The 11,730-nt window shown below is 37.3% G+C and overlaps 1 protein-coding gene across 8 annotated transcripts in view; it reads right to left on the reverse strand.

Annotated features, from left to right (window-relative positions):
* SIPA1L1 (signal induced proliferation associated 1 like 1) overlaps window positions 1-11,730 on the reverse strand; it is a 393,891-nt gene that overhangs the window by 305,431 nt on the left and 76,730 nt on the right. Inside the window, exon 4 of one of the 8 annotated variants that reach the window (XM_017528747.2) lies at window positions 9,208-9,276. The exons of the other annotated variants lie outside the window; for them this stretch is intronic. The gene's annotated coding sequence lies outside the window, so the exon portion shown is untranslated. The remainder of the gene's footprint in view (window positions 1-9,207; window positions 9,277-11,730) is intronic. 8 annotated transcript variants of the gene reach the window in all.

Genomic DNA, 11,730 nt, shown 5'->3' on the forward strand with positions numbered 1-11,730 from the left:
AAGATTATGAAGTCTTCTAACTTGGCTTTCATGTGATTCTTTTGTTTTGTTTAGTTTTGTTTTTTTTTTAGACACTGTCTTGCTCTGTTGCCCACGCTGGAGTATAGTGATACAAAATCACAGCTCACTGCAGCCTTGACCTCTCAGGCTCAAGCGATCCTCCTACCTCAGCCTTCCAAGTAGCTAGAAGTACAGGCATGCTCTACGATACCTAGCTAATTTTTGTATTTTTTTGCAGAGACAAGGTCTCACTATGTTGCCCAGGCTGGTCTTGAACTCCTGGATTCAAACGATTCTCCTGCTTCAGCCTCCCAAGTGCTGAGAGCCACCACACCCAGCCTCATGTAATCTTGTATGTGCTAGTTAGTCCACATATAACTACTTCTGTGAGTTACCTTTAGGAGTGTATACTGCTACTTGACATTTTTACTTTCTTTGCCACTTTTCATAGTGTGGAAGAAAGACAGCGGCACTGGGGAAAGTTGCAAGAATATTCACCCATATGAAAAGACATGAATTACCAGTGGGTGGTTTTCTTCTAATTTATTCAACATAATTCTTAGCTCTAGACTACTAGCTTGAAAGGTGATTACATGAAAAGCAGACCAAAGGTCTGTGAGTAGGAGTTAATAGAGCATATTGTGCATTTAATTATCTCATCAACTGAAACTGTCCCTTTCGAAATACACAAATAACACTGGGCTGCTAACAAATCTGTTCTAAAGAAGTTCTTTTTCCCCAAATAACAAAAAATATCATAGAAGTGTATATGATATTATCTCTACAGGACCTGTATATGACCTTTATAATATCAATAACAGGTTCTTCACATTTCCACAGTGAAGGATAAAACTGAGTTGATCAAGATTTGAAATAATACCCATCTTTAAGGATGAACCAGAAAAGCCTCCCTGAGGAAATGAATTTGAATGTGTTTCAAAGATATGGAAAGGTGAGAGATGGTGAAAAGAAAGGGAAATTACAAGTAAGGAAAATGCCCTTTGCAAAAGCTGCCCCTGTGATTTCTCAAGAAGCAGAATCCCAAGGTGATCCCATGACTAAGAAAGATACTAGTTAACCACAAACAGAAGTGAGAGAAGCTACACATTATGTGACACTCAGTCTCAGTTTTCTCATCTGTTATAGGAGAAGGCTGGAGTAAGTGATTTCTCTGGTCCCACTCAGCTTGTTTACTATGAGACACCTGCACTGGGAACCTGATGCTCCCAAAAACGCTGCTGTGCTCCTAGCTTCTTAGACCCATTTGTTAGATGAGTAGAGTGAGTCTCAGAATACTGATGAGATGTCCAACTAGATTTTAGAGATAAAATGGAATAGACACAACTATCATGGAGAAAGAAGCTGCATCTGAAGACTGATAACTAAAAACCAAAGCTTCTGAAAATAATTTATTCATAAGTACTACAGTTTTTTCTTTGCTTAAAAGATCAAAAGGAAGAAAGAAATATTCCCCATCATACCAGACAACCATGCAAAAAAAAGGCAGGGAGTGGGGAATAAATACCATTCCTTACTTTGAAACCAACAGTCCTTTAAGAGAAACTAGAGGAGGTGGTGTGCGTCTTTCTGCCCAGCAGTAGCTCTCATTTAATTATGTATTCCCTCTGCCTGTGATGTCCATAATGAGGCAGGTGTGATGCCGAATATACAACACATCCCTTAGCCATTAGAACACAGATTAGCAGTTAACTGAAGAGGTCTTCCAAACTTCAGAAGCACTTAAGACAACCCTCACACCTAGCATTACCTCCAATGCATGGATTCTAAAACTAGGTGTTACTTTCACACAAAATCTCAATGGTAATTATAATAATTTACCTGCAATTATTCAATAGCAGAATTCTTTATTTCTAAATAAATTCACATCTGGTAGTAAAATACAGTGCAATAAATAAAACTATCCTTAAACTTCAAACCCAGGTATTCTAAGCTAATGAGGTCTATCTATTTGCAAATAAGAAGTCAAGTCTTCAAACATAGCTCCTACCCTGTACCATTTCTCCACACAGAAACATACCGGATTAAAGAACCTATCCTCTGCTGATGGAAGCCACTCCAATAAAACAATTAGAGAGTGTCTATTACAATATCCCATGACCTGACAACTGCACAGAAACATGCCCATATACACAGGGCCAAGGATAAGACGTTGCCTGCAGCCTTGTTTATAATCAGGAACTATCAGAAACAGCCTAGAAGTTCGGCAGTGAGAAAAATGGAAAAAAAAAAAAAAAAAAAAAAAATCAATCCCCATGACTAGGCAGCAGTTGAAAAGGATGAACTGGGATTATATGAACCAACATGAATAGCTATTCAAAGCACGTTGTTAAATGGAAAAAAAAGTTACAGATATTAAATACAATGGCAATTATGTGAAGTTTCTAAAATACAAAAATACAATGCTTTTATATTATAAATGAAAATAAAAGTACCAAATCAACAAACTGTTTACCAGGATGAGGGAGGTGGAAGTACACAGGCACTCAAACCTTACAGATGGACTCATTTATTACTTCCATTAAAAAAATTAATTTTGAAAAAATGTCTCACAAGAACATAATTTTATCAAGTGATTTAGGATTAAATAATATGGTAAAATAAAAATAATATCTCAGCACCTATTACTTAATTAAAATGAAATTGAGCAGCAGGTTCTGGGATGACCATAGAGTAGAAAACACCAGGAATCTGTCTTCTCAACCCAGACAATAGATGCACTGGCTGAATCTATCCAAAATCATTAATTTGGAGCTGTGGAACCTATGGAAAACTTGCAACTTCTAGGGGAAGGCTTGAAGAGTACATTGAGGTTACTTTCACTTAATTTTGACTCTTCCCATAGTAGCAGCTACCCATCATCTACCCCAAGTCCTGTGGCAGGCAGCTGTGCACACATTCCTAGAGCAGTCTGCACACAGCTGGTAGTAGCCAGGATGGGCAAAAAGGACCCTGTCCTCTAAATATCAGGGATCTGTGCTCTAATGGCTGACTGCTGCTTCAGATCACAAAGTTGTTGAACCTCCCCTCTTGCAGTAAGCCCCTCTGCTTTGGCCAAAGGGACTTAGAGCATTTAACAGGCCACAGCCCTTCTCCCCAACCCCCCTTCGATTTTCTCTTTCCGCCTTTTAAGGGTCAAAGCCAACCACATATATGGGGAAAATTAGAAAGTGACCATGTATGGCCAGGGAAAGCTGCAGGCCCAGAAAACATCTGAAGAGACCTTAAATTTACACATCAGATTGATCCTTAGAAGAGAGACAGCCTACAATAAAAATTAAAATAAACAGTAAAAAAGAAAAAAAAAAAAACAGCAGATCATAAGGAAGGGGGAGAATCTGATTTCCAGAGTTAGCACATTATGAGATTAAAATGTCCAGTTTTCTGACAGGCAAACCGAGTACTGGAAGTTCCACCAGAGCATTTAGGCAAGAAAGAGAAATAAAAGACATTCCAATTGGAAAAGAAGTAAAATTACTTCTGTCCACAGGTGATATAATCTTACATGTGGAAATCCCAAAAGATTCCACACAAAAACCTTTTAGAACTAATAAATGAATTCAGCAGCATAGCAGGAGACAAAGTCTCCATAAAAAATCAGTTGCATTTCTATATACTTATCAATGAACAATCTGAAAAGGACATTACGAAAAAGCATCAGAAGGATAAAATACCTAGGAATTAACCAAGGAAATGAAAGACTTTTACAATGAAAACTATAAAACACTGCTGAAAGAAGTTAAAAGAAAATAATTAAATAGAAACACTTTCCATGTTCAAGGACTTAAAGGCTTGATATTGTCAAAATAGCAATATTACTCAAAATAACATAAAGATGTAATACAATCCCTATCAAAACCCCAATGATATTTTTGAATAAATTCTAAAATTTACATGAAATGTCAGGTAGCCACAATAATCTTGAAAAAAAAAAAAAAAAAAACAAAGGAGGAGGACTTATACTTTCTGATTTCAAAACTTACTACAAAGCTATGGTACTCAATACGGTACTGGCATAAAGACAGATTTAGAGACTAGTGGAATAGAATACAGAGCCGAGAATAAGCTTTTGCATATATGGTGAAATGATTTTTGACAACAGCGCCAAAATCATTCAATGGGGAAAGGACAGTCCTTTCAACCAATGGTGCTGGGAAAACTGGGTATGTAAAATAATACAGTTAGATAAACACTACTTACAAAAATTAACTCAACGTGAATCAAAAACTTAAATGTAAGGCCTAAAACTACAATGCTCTCAGAGGAAAACATAAGACAGCTTCATAGCACTGGCTTTGGCAATGTTTTCTTAGATATGACATTAAAGGCATATATAACAAAATTAAAAATAGACAAACTGGACTTCATTAAAATTTTAAAATTTTGTGCTTCAAAAGACTATCAACAGACTAAAAAGGCAACACACAGAATGGCAGAAAATATTTGCAAATCATATTCATATGTCTGACAAGGAATTAAGACCACAACTATATAAACTATAACTCAACAAAAAAACAACCTGATTCGAAATTGGGCAAAGATCTTGAATAAACATTTCTCCAAAGAAGATATTAAAATGGCCATAAGCACATTAAAAAAATGTTCAACATCACTAAGCATTAGGGAAATACAAATCAAAATTATGAGGTGCTACCTCATACCCATTAGAATGGCAACTATCAAAAAAACAGAAAATACGTGTTGGAGAGGATGTGGAGAAATTGGAATCTTTGTACACTATTGGTAGAAATGTAAGATGGTAAAACCACTGTGAAAAAAAAGATTATGAGAGTTCCTCAAATTTTTTAATAGAATTACATATGATTCAACAATTTCCTTTCTGGGTATTTACCAAAAAAATTGAAAGCAGAGTCTCAAAGAGATACTTGTAAACTCATTTTCACAGCAACATTCTTCACAATAGCTAAAAGGCGGAAGCACCCAAGTGTCCATCAATGGATGAATGAATAAGAAAAATGTGGTACACACATACAATGGAATATGTTTAGCTTTAAAAAGAAGGAGATTTTTACACATGCTACAACATAGATGAATCTTCAGACATCATGATAAGTGAAATAAGGCAGTCACAAAAAAGACAAACAGTGCATTATAATTACACTTATCTGAAGTGCTTCAAGTAGTCTAAATCACACAGAAAGAAAGCAGAATGATGGACATCAGGGCCTGGGCAGAGGTAGGAGTGGGGAGTTACTGTTTAATGAGTACAGAATTTCAGTTTTACTGAAATGAAAAGAGTTATGAAGATGGAACGTGGTGACGGTTGTACAACATTATGAATGTATTTAATAGCAATGAACTATACAGTGAAAATGGTTAAGATGGTAGCTGTATTTTATATTTTTTAAAAAGGAAAAAACAACAAAGTTAAAATAACTACAAAAACTCAAATCAAATGGAAGAAGACAAACTACCACACGAACAATTATCACATCATAAATGAAGGTGACTCTGTCTACTTAAATGGCCCCATGAAGCTTCAGCTGGTATAATTAATTATTATTGGTTTGAGCCTACACATACAATCTCTTTCCCACACTACAACTTTGCCAATAACGGAAAGCGGTCCTTATATAGAACTGTTAAAAATGTTAGCATCACTAAATAAAAATGTCATACTCCATTTTCATGACTAAGAATCCCTTCCCACTGTATTGGGATTACAGAAGCCTAATTTATATGGAAATAAAAGCTTAACATTGTAATAAAGGTCAGTAACAACAATAATAAGGGTCCCCTTCTTGCAGTAAATCTCCAGAAAATCAGGGCCTGGGTGAGCACCATTTACCTCCTCTACTTTCAGCCCTGTCAAGGAACCACCAGGCAGGCTGTCTTTTACATAACCATCTTCTACATTCCCCAGGGAAAACAAAATGGACTTTCAATCCAGGGAATTGCATCCCCCATATTATAGCCAACCACAATAGCTACTAGAGTAAAAAAGAAAGGAAGAAAGGGAAGGAGTCAAGGAGGAAAAAAATAGCCAATTTGCTGTTATAAATACATATCATTAATGTAAGCTTTACCTATTTTACTATTTTATTTTATAACTTTTTTAAGAGATAGGGTCTCACTCTGTCAGCCAGGATGGAGTATCACAGCATGATTACAGCTCACCGCAGCCTTGAACTCATGGGCTCAAGCAATCCTCCCACCTTAGACTACTAAGACGCTGGAACTACAAGCAAACACCACCATCCCTCCCTACTTTTTTCTCTCATTTCTGTAGAGATGGGGGTCTCACTATGTTGCCCAGGCTGGTCTCAAACTCTGGGCCTCAAGCAATCCTCCTGCCTCAGCCTCCCAAAGCACTGTCATTACCGGCTTGAGCCACCATGCCTGGCCAGATTAACTATAGTCAACTGCATCTTTCTCATTTTAGTTACTATAATCCCATAATGTTTAACAGAAAATAAAAACTAATTGAAGAAGAGTAAATAATAGAAAAATGTCTTTATTCAATCATTAAGTATTAAAAGTAGCTCATAAAACAGTATGTGTAATATGATCTTAATTTTGCTTTTAAAACCTATCTTTGATCACACAGAAGAACAAAAATGAAAGAAAACTATTAAAATGACCCAGGACAAATGACCCAGTTTCTTCCACAACAAATCATGAAAAAAAGGGAGGGAAGTGAAAATGCTACGGATTAAGAAAGACTTAAAAAGAGACAGATGCTATGTGTTAAGGCTGCTTGGACCCTGATTCCGACAAACGAACTGTAAAATGACAATTTTGAAACAATGGAGAAAACATGGACTAGGGCTTACATGACTAGTATACATAGTAAGTTTGTTCATGGTGATGACATTGCAGCTGTTTTTTAAAGTGTTTCTCTATTAATAAAAAATAACTGAAGTATTTACAAGTTAAATAGTACAATATCTGAAACTCCAACAAAAAAAACACAAAAGCAGGAGAAAGACAGACAGAATGGAAAAACGCCCGTCTGTGACTGTGGAAACTAGATGACGGGTACATGGGGCTCACTGCACTTTTCTCTCTAATTATGTGTAGGTTTGGAAAATTCCATGGATAAAAAGTAAAAATGCTAGCAGGGGTAGTTACTTCTGGGTGGTGAAGACTGAATAATCTGATGGGAATTAGGTGATTTTTACTTTAATCTATGTGCCATTAAGAACATCAAGATTTTATACAAAGATGAGTTACTTTGGTTACCTAAAAATCCAAATGTTACTCCTTTAGTAGATAGATAGATGGGTAGATAGACAGGCAGGCAGACAGATGGCCTTTCAATGCCCTGTTCAAATGATGCCACCTTCATAGATTCAATCCTCCCTTCATAAATGCCTCAATGCATTTACTTATATTTCTACTAAAGGCCTTATGTTTGGTCATTTATTATGACAATTTTCAATTACATCTAACTCTCCTCTAGAAAAACAACTTGATTACGAGGGTGCATTTCTTTTTCGTATTTCTATCCTGGCTAACACTTAAGCAAAATGTTCTCTCTGTATAATTGATATAAAGTAATTATTTACTTAATCAACTTTTCTACTCATAAATCCAGGGAAGAAACAGTGTCAACAGAAACAGAATATCTTACCTTATAACTACAAAAGCTTTAAGGTTCTTTTCTGTTTTGTTTTGTTTTCTTTTTTGAGACAGGATCTCACTTTGTCATCCAGGCTGACGTGCAGTGGTGTGATCATAACTCACTGCAACCTCAACCTCCCAAGCTCAAGCAATCATCCCACCTCAGCCTTCCAAGTAGCTGAGACTACAGGTGCATGTCACCATGTCCAGCTAATTTTTTTTTTCTAGAGATGGGGTCTCACCATGTTGCCCAGGTTAGTCTTGAACTCCTTGCCTCAAGACATCCTCTTGAGACTTCCAAAGTGCTAGGATTGAGCTATACCAAAGTGCTATGTATAAGCCATCACCCCTGGTCCAAAGTCTTCATTTCAGTCCAGAATCTGAAGGTTCCTACACAAAGACACATACTCATAAAATGCTACCTAGTTAACTTCTCAAAACATTTACTTTTCAGTTGACTGGAAAAAAACATTGGTCAGTACCAGACAAGCGTCAATCACTGAATTAAGTTATAGACTTGGAGAAAAAAAAAAAAAAAAAAAAAAAAAAAAAAAAAAACCCTGAAAGAAACCAAAGTCTATTAGCTCTTCAGCAACCATTCACTGTTTAACCTACTGAAGGCTCATCCAGAGTGTCAATCAAACCATTTTAATTAAGGAAACTATTACAGGTGGAATTCAAGGCTACTCACGTACTGAGACAGCAACAGTTCAGGAAACACCCCTGCCCTAAGAGGCTGATATCACACGAAGGGCTGCCCACCCATACCACTCGTGTTTCCCTTATCATCTACTCACTGGAGACCTTGGCCCATTTTTTGCAGATGTGAGTAGTAACAACCTTCAAGCCAAGGACATTCATCTCAACATTCTCTTGCTTATTAAAAATCTTATCCAAAAAGATACAATAAAGCCCTCCCCCCAGGAGCAGCAAAACCTCCAGAACATGACATGCTGAACTTCCCCACATATAAGACTTTACCCACCATATGGCCTTAATTTTGCATACATGGTTTTGGTGAAAGGCACTTAAATACTAGTGAAGACATTTACAACTTCCTTTTACATATAAAATATGCTTAGGGATTGACAAACATTAAAATAAAGTCCAGGTTTTAAAATAAAATCCCCATCACTAACAGTTTCCCAAACTCTTTGAGAAACATTAGAGATTCATGATGAACTGGCAAATGCAAGCTTCTCCCAAGCTTTTTCTCCAGTTCTTCCCTGTAATCTGCTGTCTCAGAAGCCAGGTATTCAAAAATGCTTAAGCAACCCAACTTTTCAAGGCAAACAGGGGCAGGAGGGGTTGGGGCTGAGCTCCGTACAATCCCACTCTGATCTCCACCGACATCCACACAGTTCATGTTCTCTCTTCTCTATTTTCTGATTCCTCCCTTTAGACTTTTGTTCAAATCCACTCCCATTGGCAAATTTTAAATCTACTAGACAGTCAAGAAAGTGGGCAACATGGTACCATTATAAAATTACAGTATGATACTATTATAAACAATCATAACCATGCAGATCTGGGCCCAAAAAATGATCAGATATTAAGAAATAAAGCACACTCCTCCAGAGACAACTTAACTCAAATGTCTCTTACCATTTGCTCCACTAGAATGAGTTTAAAAGAGGCAACTCTATTTGGCATGGACAACTGCTCTCTTACGTTCTGGAGAACATAAAAATAAAAGAAGAGATGAGTGAGAATAAGTTGTTCCTAAGGAAGAGAAAAAGGGTCAACAGCACCAGTAAATAGGAAAGAGTCAAATCACCATTCTATTGGCTGATAAAAATGTTTGTTAGGCCAAAGGATTTCATATCATTTTCTTCTTTAAGAACAAAGAAATGGGCTTCGAATAATAAAAAAAGTGTAACCAAATAATTCTGAAGTGACCTCAGGCCATGCCAAACTTAATTCAAGCTAGTCACAGCCAAAGATGAAAGGAGGATGCTATAATCATCCCCTTGCTGCTATACATTTTTAATATTTTTATATTATATTATAGTTAGCGTTTAGAAAATCAAACTAGCACTGCTGACCCTTCAACAATATGGATTTGCACTGTGCACATCCACTTAAAAGTGGACTTTTTTCAGCAACAGTTACACCAAGTGTGCCTGCCTCTCCTGCCTCCCCTTCTTCCTCCTCCACCTCTGCCATTGGAGCTCGCAAGACCAACCTCTTCTTTCTCTCCTCTTCATCAGCTTACTCAACACAAAGACAATGAGGATGAAGACCTTTATGATGATCCACTTCCATTAATGAATAGCAAATATATTTTCTCTTCTTTAGGATTTTCTTAGTAACATTTTCTTTTCTCTAGCTTATATTATTGTAAGAACACAGTATATAATACATATAACATATAAAATACAGGTTATTCAACTTTTTTATGCTATTGGTAATCTGGTCAACTGTAGGCTATTAGTAGTTAAGTTCTGGAGGAGTTAAAAGTTACAGGCAAGCCAGGCATTGTGGCTCCTGTCTTTATTCCCAGTACTTGGGGAGGCCAAGGGAGAAGGATCACTTGAGGTCAGGAGTTCAAGACCAGCCTGGGCAACATAGTGAAAGCCTGTCTCTATTTAATTTTTTAAAACTGTTAGAAATGTTTAAAGTGTGCTTATTCAATTGAGTGTTTATATTCTAAAATAATGCTGCTCAAAAAATAATTTAAAAAAGAAAAACTGATTTAATAAGGTACACATAAAACTACATATATACAAGGTTGTGTGTGTGTGTGCATGTGTGTGTATGTGTGTGTAGACTTTTCTTTCTTTTAGAGTATGATAATTGTTTTAGATATCCGTTAAGTAGAGAAATAGCACTTAGGAAGGAAGTATACACTTAGAAGACCAAGAGCCATGTCACCAACAGGTCGGGAGAACTGTTGAGTCATAGCTTCCTCCTCTGTTGCCTGAGGAGACCTCAGTAAGTATGGATGTATAACAGAAGAATCTCCCACCTGACCTAACAGAGATGCCGTACCAGCATTACCAGATATCACTGCTATTAAAAGATATTTCAGTGCCCAGAGCTTCAAGTTATGAAACTATGCAACTCAATTCAAAAGGCAAGGTGTATTTAAAACACACATACACACACACACACACACACACACACACACACACACACACACACAATTTAAGAAATCCTAAGAAGTAAATGAAACCCAAAAGGCTCTGTTTTGAGTCATGAGATCCATCAGTTCTTGCTATTGTCTAGACTTACATCTAGAGCTACATTGTAAAATCTTTATAGGCATGTGTCAGATTTCTGTGACAACTTGGTTTAAATGTAAACTTCATATCACACTGTTAGTTTTTGTCTTAATAAAACTATAGATTATAAAAAAGAACAAGACAAGGTGTAGTTACATAAACAGGTGCCTGCTCAAAACTGTCATATTGAAGCTTATAAACCAGGAGTTATTCTTAAAATACCATTAAGATGTCCAGGCACAGTGGCTCATGCCTGTAATCCCAGCACTTTGGGAGGCCGAGGTGGGCAGGTCACCTGGGGTCAGGAGTTTGAGACTTGTCTAACCAATATAGCAGAACCTCGTCTCTACTAAAAATACAAAAATCAGCTGGGTGTGGTAGCACGCACCTGTAATCCCAGTTACTCAGGAGACTGAGGTGGGAGGGCTGCTTGAACCTTGGAGGTGGAGGTTGCAGTAAGCCCAGATCACCTCACTGCACTCCAGTCTGGGAGACAGAGTGAGAGTCCATCTCAAAAAAAAAAAAAAAAAAAAAAAAACTTATTAAGACATATGAGAACTGCACTGAAGGTACACATTTCTATAATATATAGCTATTCTGGAAGGAAAAAAAAGTATATCTAGAAAAGCAGCTTCTGGTCGGGCGTGGTGGCTCACGCTTGCAGTCCCAGCCAGCACTCTGCGAGGCAGAAGTGGGCGGATCACAATGTCAGGAGTTCAAGACCAGCCTGGTCAACATGGTGAAACCTCATCCTACTAAAAATATAAAAATTAGCCAGGCATGGTGGCAGGCACCTGTAATTCCAGCTGCTTGGGAGGCTGATGTAGGAGAATCACTTGATCCCAAGAGGCGGAGGATGCAGTGAGCCAAGATCCAGTCATTGCACTCCAGCCTGGGTGACAGA

The sequence above is a fragment of the Cebus imitator genome, unplaced genomic scaffold (genome assembly GCF_001604975.1).
Source record: "Cebus imitator isolate Cc_AM_T3 unplaced genomic scaffold, Cebus_imitator-1.0 Scaffold54, whole genome shotgun sequence".
NCBI classification, from domain to species: domain Eukaryota; kingdom Metazoa; phylum Chordata; class Mammalia; order Primates; family Cebidae; genus Cebus; species Cebus imitator.